Source organism: Schistocerca piceifrons, chromosome 4 (genome assembly GCF_021461385.2).
Source record: "Schistocerca piceifrons isolate TAMUIC-IGC-003096 chromosome 4, iqSchPice1.1, whole genome shotgun sequence".
In the NCBI taxonomy this organism is placed as follows: Eukaryota; Metazoa; Arthropoda; class Insecta; order Orthoptera; family Acrididae; genus Schistocerca; species Schistocerca piceifrons.
Window position 1 is genome coordinate 616,255,639 of NC_060141.1, and position 15,145 is coordinate 616,270,783.

General features: G+C 37.9%; 1 protein-coding gene across 5 annotated transcripts in view; it reads left to right on the top strand.

The window, feature by feature from the left end:
- Window positions 1-9,918: 9,918 nt before the first annotated feature.
- LOC124795121 (serine/arginine-rich splicing factor 4-like) overlaps window positions 9,919-15,145 on the top strand; it is a 50,934-nt gene continuing 45,707 nt past the window's right edge. For 3 of the 5 annotated variants that reach the window (XM_047258979.1, XM_047258982.1, XM_047258984.1), the window contains exon 1: window positions 9,919-10,040. The gene's annotated coding sequence lies outside the window, so the exon portion shown is untranslated. Of the gene's footprint in view, window positions 10,152-12,089; window positions 12,221-15,145 lie in introns of those variants that run through there. The other 2 variants (XM_047258980.1, XM_047258981.1) reach the window with 2 other exon arrangements.

Genomic DNA, 15,145 nt, shown 5'->3' on the forward strand with positions numbered 1-15,145 from the left:
AGAAGCAGCTGCAGACTGCGACGAATGCCTGTAAAATTCTTGAGACGTAAGAGAAAGAAAACTTCTATAGGATCTTCTCGAATTGGAACACTGCCATTCGCATTTGGTCATTCGATGGTTGTCTACGAGTGAAATGAGTTCTTTTTAGTAGAGAAAAATTTCTCCATGATTTTGACTGTGTTATTGAAGCAGGTTCGACAGCAAACGTCGTCCATCAAATGTTCGAAGTCCTAAACAAGCTTGTAGTAGATAATAGTTCATCACAGAATCCTTTGCTCAAAATTAAATACGCACAATTACCTTTGAAATGCAACAAACTGTATTATGACCGTTACTAAAATCCACATTAACATTACACATTGCTAGTGAATCTCAAAAACAAAAATTATACAATATGGCGGCTAACAATGAGTGTTTCATCGAACACATTTCCTACACGTCCTCTCGTTATCCTGTCTCATAACAAAGTCCACTCACTTTCCGGTTTTCTTAATTTTCTTCGCTCCTCATGGAGCAACACTAAGTCAAGAAATAACTGTCTAGATCAACTTGCGATATATGTTAACTTTAAACCAACAACAAAAGGAAGGTCGCAGAACCGACCAGTTCTAGCTACGAGTGGACCAAAGTTATCAATTGCCCACGTCTTTTAAGTATACTAAAAACACTTTCGAAGCGCTTACGGACGAGCAAATTAGCGGTATGGAAACTGAAGCACTGGGGAAGCAAGTGTTTCGACTGATAGAGTGAATTTTCACTTCGAATTCCCAGAAGTGCAAAATAACTAAATGAAACTGGATGGCAGAAACAGACCTACATGTAACAACTACAAGTACAGTGCCATGCGTAATAAGAAAGACAGTTTCTGCTTCTCTACGATAGCCATAGATGTAATATTACGTGGAAACTAAGTGAAATGAACTTCAATGTGACATCCTTCGTAAGACATGGTGTACCCCCATCCATGAGGTAATAAAAGACTCCAAAAACTATAAGAATTATTAAAGGAAAACGACGTCGTTATCTTAATGGGGGGAATCTAACGCTGTGTGTCATAACAATGCAAACAAACTATCAGAGCAACAGTGAAAGCCATCAACAGTCTACCAAATGTAAATGTCATCCTGTCCAGTATAGTCTGGCACTATGATTTAACTCGTACTTTATGTGCTAACAAAGAAATCGAAAACATTAATCGGAAACTACAGGTGATATCTAAAGGGTTTTCAGATGCCACTTTTGTTGAATTGCATGCCTGCGAAAGAACACATTTCACTAAGCATGACGGCCCAGATCATTTAAGAAACAGATTGTCCAATCGCTTGGTCTAGCAGGCAACCCTTGTCAGGGAACGGCCACCAGGCGGCAACAGCGTCACACCCTTACTTGTGGAATCAACCACTAGATGGCACTCCGTTCTGTGAAATATGTGGCAACATCGGCCGAACGCGTGCAGCTTTCAACTATATGGCGTCTGTGAAGTACAGCTGTTTCTGACATACCGGTGGTAGTGGATCGAGTCGTCATGCCGAGGGCCTGCGAGTATATCAACTGTGGAAGGAGTAGACGAACAAATCCTGAACTAAAAATGTTCAGATTCCCGTCCAAAATAAAGAAAGGTTACGCGAGTGGATTTTAAATTCAGGTAAATCTATAAATTAGTTACGAGTAAGAATTAATAAAGATCCCTAAGCATTCGATCCTATCTAAATTTTGTCGATCTTATATTCTGATATAACGTCGCAGCCCTTCCTGTACAAGAATCATGTCATATAATTTTTATATGAAATCTTTGATGTGATTTGAACTTTTTTAAACTGTTTATTCACTTCACTATCGTAATTTTGGCTGTAGAGGCATTTTTGTGTGCAATGTGAAAACTGAAACCAATATAAGATATGGATAACAAAACGCAAAGCGTAATGTGGTAGCATTTGGTAAACAATTTAAGAAGCATTACCTTAGAAGACCTTTCCCTTGGTACTTGAAAATGGCTCTAGAACTGAGATTGCAACAGTGAAATAAATGAATAATAGACGTCATCTAACTGCTGGGTCATGGATCCCTCTAAATCCTGGTATATACTAGAGCGAACGAAGTGAACGAGTGTAAAACCTCGTTTACACTGCTGCAAATGAGTATTCATAGATAATTCGCCAATGTTCAGTGCCATTCGTTTATACATGTGAACAAACGTTTATACTGGAATGAAGGGAGGAGGATAGAAGAGAACGAGCATAGCATGCAAACTATAGACGCTGCCTATTTTAATTTTTTTTTATCTGTGCACTAATAATCCTCACAGAGCTTTCACTCGAAAACAACACTGCTTATAGTAACATGTCTGCGCGAGTGCAGATTGTGTATTACTTTTCATTTCGCATATGATTGTGAGAAGTATCCCTACAGTAGAAATAAACTTGGTTTGTGGAATTACAGGAGTTAATCTACATTCTTCGAATGAAAACTCGGGAAAAACCATAGCCGATCATGGTCTACAGTCAGCTGTGTGACGAATGCATTTCGCGCGCGGCGCTCTAGCCGAACACAAATCAGCGTCATTCACGTCACCGAAGATACAGCGTTGCCAATTCCGCGACATGGACAGGTCAGTTAGCCTTGTAGCGTCGCCTGCGACATCTGTTGACCGACAGGAAAACTATTTTTACGGTTGCCTGTTCCGCCGTAAGGACGGTCAATCTGTTTCTTACGTGATCTGGGATGACGGGCACTTAAACAACTAAGGTAAAAAATTTATTTGCCAGAAAATGAGAAGTAACATCACAAATTTAAATAAGAGAAAAAATTCCTAAAATTTTCTTGAATATGGAATTACAAAGACAGAGTAAAACCCATTCTTATGCTGGTACTGCGAAAGAGAAAAATGCTTTGCCAATGGACCAACAAGAGGAGACACTAGATTCTTCTAAAATTACCTCATCTGCTGGAGTTGTGATCTTACCATCCATCAAAGAAAACATCATCTGCAAAAGAAGAGGGTACATCAACTGCAAAAGAGGAGCAACAAAGCATGGGATTAGTAGTATTTTCTGCAGCAACAAAAGTACAAACATCAGTAGCAGATCGTCCAAAACTGCTTGTGCAGCACCTGGACCCATTGAAAGAAGCACAAAGAACAGGAAGCTCACACAAAAGGACCAACAGTTTTGGTACCCAGAGATAGGAAAGAACCAATATACCAAAAAGAGCAACAGATAAAAAATATTCAATTTGAAAATGCTACATCAAAATGCCCAATAAGCACGTGACAAATCAGAAGAATTAGAAGTGTTTTTAGCTGCTGAGGCGTCCAATATTTTCGTAATGACATGGCATGGTTTTAAGGAGAGTGAATTCAAGGTATTCAATCTAATGAGATACAGAAATGTAGTATGCTATTGCAGAACTGAACATAAGTGGGTTATTTTTCCACCGTGTGCAAACTGTAGGGTCTGATCAATGAGAGGATACGAAACGTAAAAGGTCTGATGAACTTATGTCCAGAAATGCATGGTTTCCATGTTACAGACCATTTATTCAATTATAAGTTGTTACAGAGATTCTAACACATGCTGTACCGTGCTGCCACAGTTACAGTATATGTTGAAAATGGTTTACATGTGCCTCAATACATGTGTGTACACGCCATAGCATGTCCTATCTCACACGTTCACATTGGCCAGGATACATCCAAACAGTGTCAAAGGTACCATGAATACGCTGCTCCAGTGTCTCTACATCTGGAATCGGCTCTGCATAAATACTTCTGAGATGGCCCCATGACCAGAAATCGCACTGTTTGAGATCTAATGAATGAGCAGGCCATGCAACTCAACACCCTTGCCTAGTCCATCAGCCATGGAAGACACGATTGAGATTTGTCTGGAAGTTAATGGCGAAGTGAGCTGGAGCACCATCATGTAGCAGCCACATAACCCTTCGAATCATCAATAGCACTTCTTCCAGCAGGAGGGGCAAAGTCATCCATAAGGAATGGCGATTGTTCTGGCCTGTTAGATGATGTGGAAGGAAGACTGGTCCCAAAATATGGTCGCCAATTATCCCAGCCCACGCATTCAGGCTGCACCGATACTGATGATTCTCTGTCACCATATAATGCGGGTTCTCATACTATCCCACAGATGACTGTTATGAAATATCTGTGTAAATGTGACCTCATATGTGAATAGGATGGATGACACAAATCCTGGAATTGTCGCAGCCTGGTGAAGAAACCAGTGACAAAACTGCTTTTGATGTGGAAAGTCTGTTGCTAATAAGCCCTCATATGGTGTATGTGATACGGCTAGAAACAATTATCGTGGAGAATTTTGCACATGGTCATCTGGCTTACGCTTTACTGGTGCTCCAACTGCCTGCTACTGACATGGTGGTCGCCTTCTGCAGTGTCAATCACATTTTCCTCCAAGTCTGGTGTCCAAAAATTTCGGGTACGTCCTTCATGATTTCTGCTTCCTGAAACGACCCTGTCTCAGACAAACGGCGAAACACTGTTGCAAATATTGAATGCTGTTGTTGCTATCTGTGGGGATAAGTCTCCTGATACAGCCTTTCTGCCACCGCCCATTGCCATTTGCCTTTCCATAAGTAAACATTATGCCAGTAATCATTCGATTCAAATAAAGAAACATTTAGTACAACGCTGTATCACATCCACTATGAGATGAGTCAGCAAGAGAAGTTAATTATACTCAACATTACCTATTAATATAGTAGGTGAAGGCACTAGGGCATGAGGTATCAGGGACAGGACCACCCTCTAGCAGGAAACCATGGATTCTGTAACTGTGTCTGCATGGTATTGAATATTGAATAATTGGTCTCTAGCATGGAAACTATGCATTTGCGGACATAAATTCATTAGACCTTCTTTGTTCTGTATCCTCTCATCAATCAATCCTTAGAGCAGGTGTCAGCAAGTAATTTTAGATGGGGTCCAGATACAGTTGAAGATTTTTTTCGCAGTCCAGGTGAAAAAACCTCTAATTCCTTACTAATTTTTTATTTTAACTTTTACTCACAAAATAATATGAAAACAACCGATTGGCATATTTGTATTCAACATCTAGAAAAAGCTCATTTTCCTTTCTCATGTTTTAATTTTGATTTTCACTCACAAACTAATATGAAATACAATACATGGGCACATTTGCATTAAAAGGTCCAGAAAAAATGTATATTGTTCACTATTATTTTATTTTTGTTTTCACTCACACAAAATATGAAATACAATAGATAGGCGTATTTGTACTGAAAATCCAGAAAAAAACGAATATTTTTTACTACTTTTTATTTTAATTTTCACTCACTAAATATGGAATATGTTAGATAGGCATAATTGTATTAAATAATCGATGTGAGAAATTGTCATTAATAACCCATCCCAATTCAAAAATAACAGCAAAGTGAATAGCAACAACACTAGAAGAAAGTTTGATATTCACTATTCTGGATTAAATCTCACTTTGGCACAGAAAGGGGTGAATTATGATGTCACAAAATCCTTTGGTCATTTGCCAAATAGTATTAACAGTCTGAGAGATAGCCAACCAACATTTAAAAGGAAATTAAAAGAATTTCTGAATGACAACTCTTCTGCTCAATAGATGAATTCTTAGATATGAATTAGTAACTGTAAAAAAATTAATTAATTAATTATTTTGTGTAAAAAAACTGATATTAAAGTGATACATTCCACATCATTACGAAATGTCATATTCATGATCTATGGAATAAGGATTTATGTATGTATGTTACGTTTGTGGTCTTGAGCCAATTTTTGAAACTTAGGTTCATGTGGGGTGTGCAGCTTATGTGAATAGAATCTTCAGGGTAAGCGGTCGTTAATCTTGAGCTATACTTTTTATTCAAAACATTAATTTTTGACAAAGAAATTTCACAAATATATGTGGAACCAAAAACAGTACCAAGGTTGTGGGTAATTTTTTGCAATTTTCATGTTTTTCTGGAACATGTTTACTCCAAACTTCTTCAGTTGATGCAATTTTATATGTTCGCAAGTAAATGTGTTCCTGCAAGTATGTTATTTCCATTTGGAGTAAAGGATTTGAAAGGCAGAATAACTTCTCAGCTACATCCATCCTGTCGCTGGAGATACTTCAAAAGGAAGTTTTAAGAATTGCGACAGCTTCTCTATATCTGAAAAGTCTTGGAATCTTGCTACAAGTTCCCTTTTGAGATATGTCATAAAATTTGAGAATACTGAACTATCTATTTCAGAATTATTTTTGTATTCAAATATTGTTGGAAAGTGCAAAATGTCTTTTTCAAAGATACCCAGCATGCAATGGAGAAAAGACACACTTTGTATCAGTTCACATATTAACTTTTCATTTCCTTGTAGCTTGGTACTGTGCGCCTTTCAATGTTTTAAGAATCTCTTTTGAGAAAGCCACAACTAGCGTACTGTGTTCATTTGCTAAGAACTCCAAATGGCTTCTTGCGAATCCAAGTTTTCTAAGAATGATGTTACTTGTAAATGTAGGTTTCCATGGCCGTCTTCCTCTGGGTTTAGGGCCATAAAATACTGAAGTTTGGGCGACTATTGCAAGACACCTTCCTTAGGGTGTATTGCTAAGTGAACGCTGAAACGTCGGAATGTTATAGCTGACAATGCGATCCCAAACCCAGAAGAATTTTATTGACAAGGGTGTTACTTCTTCTTTTATTTCTCAAGACCTTTTATTCACTTCACCTTTTCTTAGCCAATGAATATTGTTGTACTGCAGTATGTCACAATGCGCCAAAACGCACTCAGAAAAAAAACTCTTTGAACTGTCTGTGCTCAAGAACAGAACGAGACTTCATAAAATCAGTCAAGTTGATCAACCTGCCCATTACTTCTTTCAGAGTCACACTAAGTGCTACTGGTGAATTATGCACTGATAAGATAGCAGCCCAGCATTCTTACCGTTGATTCTCTTTAGTAGTCGTTTTTCTTAATCGCTAGGGCCATGTCAGTTGAAAGAGACATCTTTTCATCATAACTAATGTTTGATTTGTGTCACGAAGTCTTGAATAAATCTCCGCGAATCTTGTCTTAAAGTGACAATTCTGTTAGAAGTTCTCCCCTAAATTCTTTATTTCAAATATCAAAAAATCGCACGAAAATCTACATTTGTTCTTCATCAACAATATTGCACGATTTATCTAGTGCTACGGCATAGCAAGGTCGTTCTGCAGAATTTCGAACAAACTACTTTTACTGTCAGCAGCCAAAATTTTGCTTCTTCTTGTATTACTTCTTGCTGACAATGGAATATCTTAAATTCGGGAAACGAATTCCTTTTTCTCTTCAAAAAATGCCATGGCACTTCCAACATACATCTTTTTACTATCTCATAGTCTGAAAATGGCTGCTGGTATTTATCAGGCGTCCAAACACACGAAATGCAAGCACCTTCTATCTCTAAAAGAATCTGGAATTATATAAATGAGAACAGAAACAAGTCACATGTCTTAAAACACACAAATATAATATTGAAAACGGAGGGGAAAGAAGTGACAGATTCACAACAACTGTGTAACCTCTTTAATCAGCACTATATAGCTGTACTGGAGAAACCTCTAAAAGAAACCACATTAGTATCAAAGAACATGGAAATTATCAAAAGGCTCACTGACAGTTATACTTACTCCCTACAGATGGATTGGAAGTTTCAAAAAATTTGGAGAACTAAAAAATAAAAATACAGAAACCTGCATGGCATGTAAGCAAAAATGGTCAAACACTGTGCTTGATATCCTGCAAAGCCTCTGACATTACCGATAAATGTAGTGTTAAGGAAAGCATATTACCAAAATGTCTAAGAAGGAGCAAGGTAGGCCCACTATTTAAAAGAGACAAGAAAGGAGATCCAGGTTACTATAGACCCATAACAATCATAATTGTTCTGTCAAAAACAGTAGAAGTAGTGACAGAAGACAGAATTATAAACTTCATAGAGAATTAAAACATCTTAAATGAAGCACAATATGGATTTAGAAAGGGGAAATCCGATCAGATCGCAGTGCCAAGCCTCATAACACTCATCACTAAGGCACTGGATCATCAGAGGAAAGTATCTAGTGTATACTAAGACTTTTCGAAAGCTTTTGATCATACCTGACATAAAGTTCTTATAGAAAAACTGGACTGTTATGCCATAAGAAGAAACGCTGCAGATATTATATAAACCTTTGTTGAAAGCAGACAACAGTGCATCGAAATAAAACATGTATCTGGAAATACACAGAAAACAGTCTCTGTTTTTCCAGAGGTAAAATATGGAGTAGCTAATGGTTCAGTACTTGTGTGTAAACGATATTCCCACTGTTGTAAATGAAAACATGATTATGTATGCTGATGAAACAACTTTACTAGTTTGTAGTGACTCAGTGAAGGATTTGGAAAGGACAGCCAGTGAGAATCTGGAAAAGGTAGAACGGTATTTTAGATTAACTAATTTGTTGATCAACAGGAAGAAAAAAATGTGTACAAAATTTGAAAGAAACAGAGCCAACAGTTCAGAGGAATTCATTCTGAGCATTGAGGATGCGGACTTAAAAGAAATAAATTGTTTAAAGTTTCTGGGAATAGAGGTGGACAAATTTCTGACATGGGATAACCACATCGATAAGATATGTTCAAAAATAAATACAAATGTTTTCTTAATGAAAATACTGTGCTCTATGGTGGACACAGAAACCTTGCTAAAAATGGACTATAGACTTATCTTCCCACACGTACTGTGCTATATGCCCGTATGAGGAGGAGCAGCAGATGCACACATTGGGAATCTCAAAACTTCAAAAGAAAGACATCAGATGCATAGCTAAACTAACACGATGTGAATCCCGCAAAAAATAAAATAAAAAAAATCAAAATATTGACTTTGCTTAGTTTGTACATATATGAGACAATACTTCTTTTAATGGTAGGCTAAATTATACAGCATTTTCAAACAGAGATTTACGTGACCACAACACAAAAGTCAGAGAAAACTGCCATTCCTTCTGTAAAAGATTGAAAATGGCAAATAGGGACTCTGAAAATGCGGGAAACTTACTTTATAACAGACTGACACTTAGCATATGGAGTATAAAGGAAGTGAGCACCTTAAAAAAAATTAAGGAACATCTTATATCTGGATGTTGGAAAAAGATGAAAAAACACTTGCAGGCAAAGCCGTGTAATGTAAAGTTAGAAATGGAGTAAAACACTATCTTTTTCGTGTGGAAACAAATTTTCTGAAAGAAGGAAAATGAAAAACGAAGCGTAGTGCTGAAAATACAGAAGAGAACATACTGACTACGTGCAATGGTGTATCTATGATTTATATAAGTTTTCACTATGTGTATATGTGTAAATATTTTCTGCAGTACGGTCATCATACATGATCTAAAAAATTAGTTTTCATTTTGATTAAATGTATTAGTATTTTCAGCAGCACGGCGATATATATATCTTTGTAAACTTTTCTTAGGTATGGAGAAGATTGTTGCGTAAGTTAATGTAGCCTTTTAGTATATATCATCAATGCGTATTAATATTGATTATCGATAAATATTATTACAAAAGATTGTATATATGTATCAATGACAAATACCCATGCAAATACCAAAACAATTTATTTCAGCCTGTACAGAACTGTTAACATGACATGTGCAATATCGTTGTAAAATATGATCTGTGGACAAAAAAATATACTAAACTAAACTACATTTTAATTTAATTACGGTAGTCAACACTCTTGTTATCTTGTATTTTAATAAAATATGTTGTAGATAAGTAACTGCATGCATTTTGAAACCTATAGACGTAGCAAAATATAAGTACCATCTAGGTTATTTCAATGCAAAGTAACTTATTTTAGAACGCCTTTTCAATGGGTATTGGTAACACTGGCTATGGTAGTATCCAGTGATGATAGTAGCGCGATGTCTAATTTGTCAGTGGGATTTGATAAGCCGTAGTGTTTATGTTTACATTGTTTGTTGTGATAGGTTGTGGGTAGAATGTAAGTAATGCGTTTAGATATCTAAGATATGAACAAGGCTTATGATTCCGCAATTAGTAGCAAGTAGTGTTGTTGATATTATTCATTGGCGAATAATTATAAGGGCGCCTGGTAAGATTTGTTGAGTTTAATGTTTTTGTGGATTTATTGAGTGTAATATCTTTGTGGCTGGACATACACTAGTAATTATTTTCGATATCAATGTTATGGTAAATGTGTCTCCGAATGACAATTACAGGAGTTGACTGACCTGAATTTTTCACTTTACGGTGCCTTACGTTACTGTTTCCCCCGATACTAGCGTATGTTTATATTTCTCAATTGAATTTGTTTAATTAAACTTTCCGAAGATTAGCCGTGTCGTTACCTATTGTTTTTGCTGTTGCCTTTTGTCACATTGCACTTGTCACTTACTGTACGTCATCCAGAGTGCTCGCTTTACACATCATTTCATCCCCATAGACATGCAAGTCGCCGAAGTGGCGTCAACGCGTAAGACTTGCACCAGGCGAAAGGTCTACTCGACGGGAGGCCCTAGCCTCATGGCACTTACATTTACTGTTTTAATTAATCAAAGTATTAGAATATTCCAGTATATTCGTAATAGCTGCTTGTTTTGTATGCAAAAGACCGCAATTATGTTTTAATAGTTTGCTGAAATTTTACTTTTTTTACATTGTGTAAATTAATGTTGTATGGGTACCCTTGAAAGGAGTCTCTAGGATGTGTGGATAAGCAGTATCACGAAGTAGCACTATGTGTGTTGATACTCAGAGACTATTAGACTTAGACATACCTGTATGTCTCTTAGTATTATATTTTTATCATCTTATTTACTGTTTTTACGTGAAGTGTTAATTGCAGTATTTCAGTCATAGAACAGAGAGAGATTGATAGCTCTATGAAACCCTATTAGGCATCCTTTTTTAGATTATATGTTCCGTTAAGGCTAAGGCATTTTTTTTTATATTGATTAGTGGATAGAAATATGTTGAGAGAAGTCTTTGAACCAAGAAACAATACTGTATTCACATTTGTTTATGTCTCAACAGGATTCATAACTGCAACTGAAGATAAGCATTCAAACTGGGTGTTGCTGTCTGCTGTGAACATGGTGGTTTTCTTTTTATATGTAAAATAGGACCCCGTTCAACAGCAGTTTTGAAGCAGGATTTATTGAAGACATATTACATGATGCAGTGTTACGTGGCTTTATGCTTAGTTACAGACTTACTATTTTAGCAGTTGATTTGTTTTCACCACCTAACACCCGCTGTTTACACCCTTCTTCGTTGCTGAGCGATGTATCACTTTTCGTTCTGACGCCGCAACTCTTCCTTTCCTATATCTTTACTACTTTTTATCTGTATAAATGATGAACTATTGGTTTTGCCGTTTAACAACTTTTTCATAACTGTGGAAGTATTACAGGCATTGTGGCCCACCTAATGTGTCACCTGCCTATACGTTTTACATGAACCTTTCAAGACTCTATCGATTTGTTTGCAAAGAGAAAGCAGAATATCTCTTCCTTTGACGTTGTCCAACAACGACCTAGGAAGCTTGACGCCCTTGCGGCCCAGGCTCTTCCATGGCTCGCGGTAGTTTGCAGCATTCGTTTTATTCCTTGCCCACTTGCTGCTACGTTGGACTTTTGTGGTGATTGTTGGGCAACGTCTTCCACGTTATCTGCAACATAAATAAACTTTCTTCCCACAGAATTTCTGAAAACCCCAAAAAAACTTAAAGTACATTATAATAATAACTGTTCTTACAATTATTCGTATAAGTCTTGGTCGATTTAATGAGGGGTGGGACAGGCCTAAGCCTTGTGACACCACAATGATTTAATTGAATTGAAGCTAAATGCTTTTATACCTGAATCAGAGTAACAAAGTGCCTAACAGTTGAGCGTGGAAGGTGGAGGTGTTGTTGATTCGCAATTTTTTCATAGTTGGTGTCATATACTCCATAAAAAGGAACTTTTCACACAGAGAAACAAATCATAACTGTTTCGTTACAGACCATGACTTTTGTTCACAGCTGATTAAGAGACCTGCAGCTGAGGTTGCAGAGTGATATATTAGGCAGAACAGAGAGAGTGACCAAACTCATACTCTGGTTGTTGCTGTGGTAGATACCCTGTAAACAACTAGCTCCATCACTTTATTCTGAACCAGGTATAATGTCATATTCACATCAATTTCTTGTTAAGCTAATAGGAAATCCAGTCAGTTAATGTTCTTTCATGCTGATATTATTTTGATATACAATCTACTTTACTTGCTGCTCACTGCCATCCAGAGGTGTCCGTACAGTGCTGGGTAAAAGTTAGGGAGTAATGGACTCCCTTTGCATATTTCGTGGTTTATGTATGATATGTATATAATATGCACGAAAGACTTGTCCATTGTCCAATATAGGCTTTTCTGAATTTATCGTTAGTTTTTATGATAAGTGCATTCAGTATGGCACAGATGTAAACGTTAAGGTATGCTGTTACCAGGATCTTTATTTGCCATACTCATTTAGTGGCTTCACCAACACTCAATCAAATTATCATCTTACAGCATAATCTAGACGTTGGACTATGCTGTACATCAGTGTATCGCCATAAGCAAGATTTCATCTGGAGGGGGTGGGGCATTCCAGTATCACACACTGGCCCAATATTGTTTCTGCCAAGTTGTGACTTTATAGCCTTGGAGCAGCAGATTATAATTTTTTAGCTGCCTTTTTATGCAGAGTCCTATTCACTTAACCAATGAAAGTAATGATCTGTAAGTCAAAGTCGTGTTTCTTTGTAAGGACTTTTAATGAATTATGTGGCACCAGTCTGACACTTATCATGTGGAGGTTGTCTTTTAATCAGTTGTCCGTTCATGTATCTTGTTGTGTAGATCTGTTCAGGATATGAGCTAAGGAATTGTTAGAAACTAAATCAATATATGCTGTTAACAATTAAATATCATAAAACTGCTATAGCCTATATGTGAATGCAGGCGTTCTCAGCATATTACATTGACAAAATTATTCTTAGGATAGCAGCTAGGCACTATTTCTCTTCGGAATGAGGTTCTGTCAAGTCACAAGTCAATGATACTTAGCTAGTTTCCCAAAAAAAATTCATCAGTGCTGTAGTCTGTTTGGCTGGGAAAGGGGGAAAGAGTAAGCAGGAAAACCAGTACTTTGAAGAAAAATCTGCTGTTGTCTTGATTATACTGAATAGTTGTTCATCTACTGTTGTTTTCTTAATATTTGCATGACTTTTTGTCTGTTGTCAAAGGATTACTATTATCTACATGTACTTTGTGCTGCATGCAATAATACTTGTCGACACTATGGTGGGTTCTTAGATTTACTTCTGGAGGAGCCCAACACTTTGTTATAACTTGATCACAAGATGAAATACTTTGGAGCAGCCCATGTCCACAGCAATGTCATGTATTCATTACTGTCAGTGAACACACAACTTGACACCGTAAAAGATAATTACCTCTTCTCTCAAAGTAGAATTGACTGTAAATTTTACTGTATAGCTCTGTCTAATACAGCTCTCGCAAGATAATGCTCTCGTCTTAACGACAATTCCGGACTGGGCTGAATGGCACACCATTCTGACATAAGTAAGCATGCCGCAGCTGTGGCGAATGGAACTCTTGAGGGCATGTCTATGTAGGCACCTATCATTTGTCATTGCATCTGGCAGTGACTGTGCTTGCTTGTGGTTCCGTCTTGAGGTACCATACTTACCTGGGCGCCTTGTTCTTCGGATGACACCACTTGTGGGAATTGGTACCTGTGTACAATGACAATTGTCACTTGTCATGCTGCATCAGGCTGTTTAAACCATAAATTGGGGAGACTGTGGCATAAATTACAAGGGGAGAGGACTGGTAAAGGAACTGTATGCAAGGCAAAAAGTCGTCGTAAGTATTGCTGGGGGAAGACATATGAGATAAGTGTTGGAAGAGGGGTTTTTATCACCAAAACTTTTCGGTATTTCTTCTGAGGGGAGATGTAGTAGTAGGAGTTAAATGGATAAGGGTGTTTAAGTCTGCAGTATTGTCAGAACTGCAAATTATTATGGTGAATGTTGTAAAAGTGAGAAAAAGTACTGAATGAAGATAAGTACAGGAAAACTAAAGTGATGGAGATCAGTGAAGATGAAGTTTCTGTTAAAAACAACAACATGGAAAGGATAGCTTGGCTACTCACCACATAGAGGTGGTGGTGAGTTATAGACAGGCACGCTGAAGAAAAAAAAAATTACTAAAATATTTAACCTGTCGGACAATGTTCTTCTTTTGAAGTAGAAACACATGTTCATTCACATGAGGACAACTCATAAACTCTGGACACTGGGGCCCCAACTGTGGCTGCATCTGATGTGAGCAGCAATCTAGGTAGGGTGGGTAGTGAGGATAGGAAGACGTGGGGTGGGGAATGTGGAAAGGATAGCATTAGGAATGGGGGAAGGTGCAGCCCCCCCCCCCCCCCCATCCTTTGCAGCAGTACTTCCTTTCTGTGCTGCACGATTATACTTTCACTATGCCGTTCTCCCTCTGCCTCTCCATCGGATGGTTTTCTTGGTGCCAACCGTGCTTGGACCTGGTTTATGATTGGGCCTTTAGTTTCCTCTTCTAGCGTATTCTACAACTTTTCATCAAATAAACACATTGTCCCCTTTGTTGGATTTGACCTGCCACCAATTTTCAAAATCCTCCAGAACTGCAGATCCTTGAGGGAAGGGCATGAAATGTGGTGTGTCTCCACCTTTGTGCCTTTCCATCTGTGCACTCTTCCCCTTCGTACAGTAATACATCAAAAACCCAGCACGGTAGCCATCCCGTTGTGGGGGTGATTGTCAACTTCTGCAGGGTGGTTGCCCCCTGACCATGCAGGAATGGCACCAACAGACCACCCAGGGATAGCACTGTTCGTGCTTCAACTGAAAATTTCCCATGTGTGCCAAGGAGTATGTGCTTGTTGTGACTGGTCATGACTGGGGCACGGGGACTCTGAGCAATGGATTACTGGCCAGGTTGCCACTGCTGAGGCTGGGTGGTTCCCATTGGGAGAGACCCCGTTTGGAGAGGGTGGCA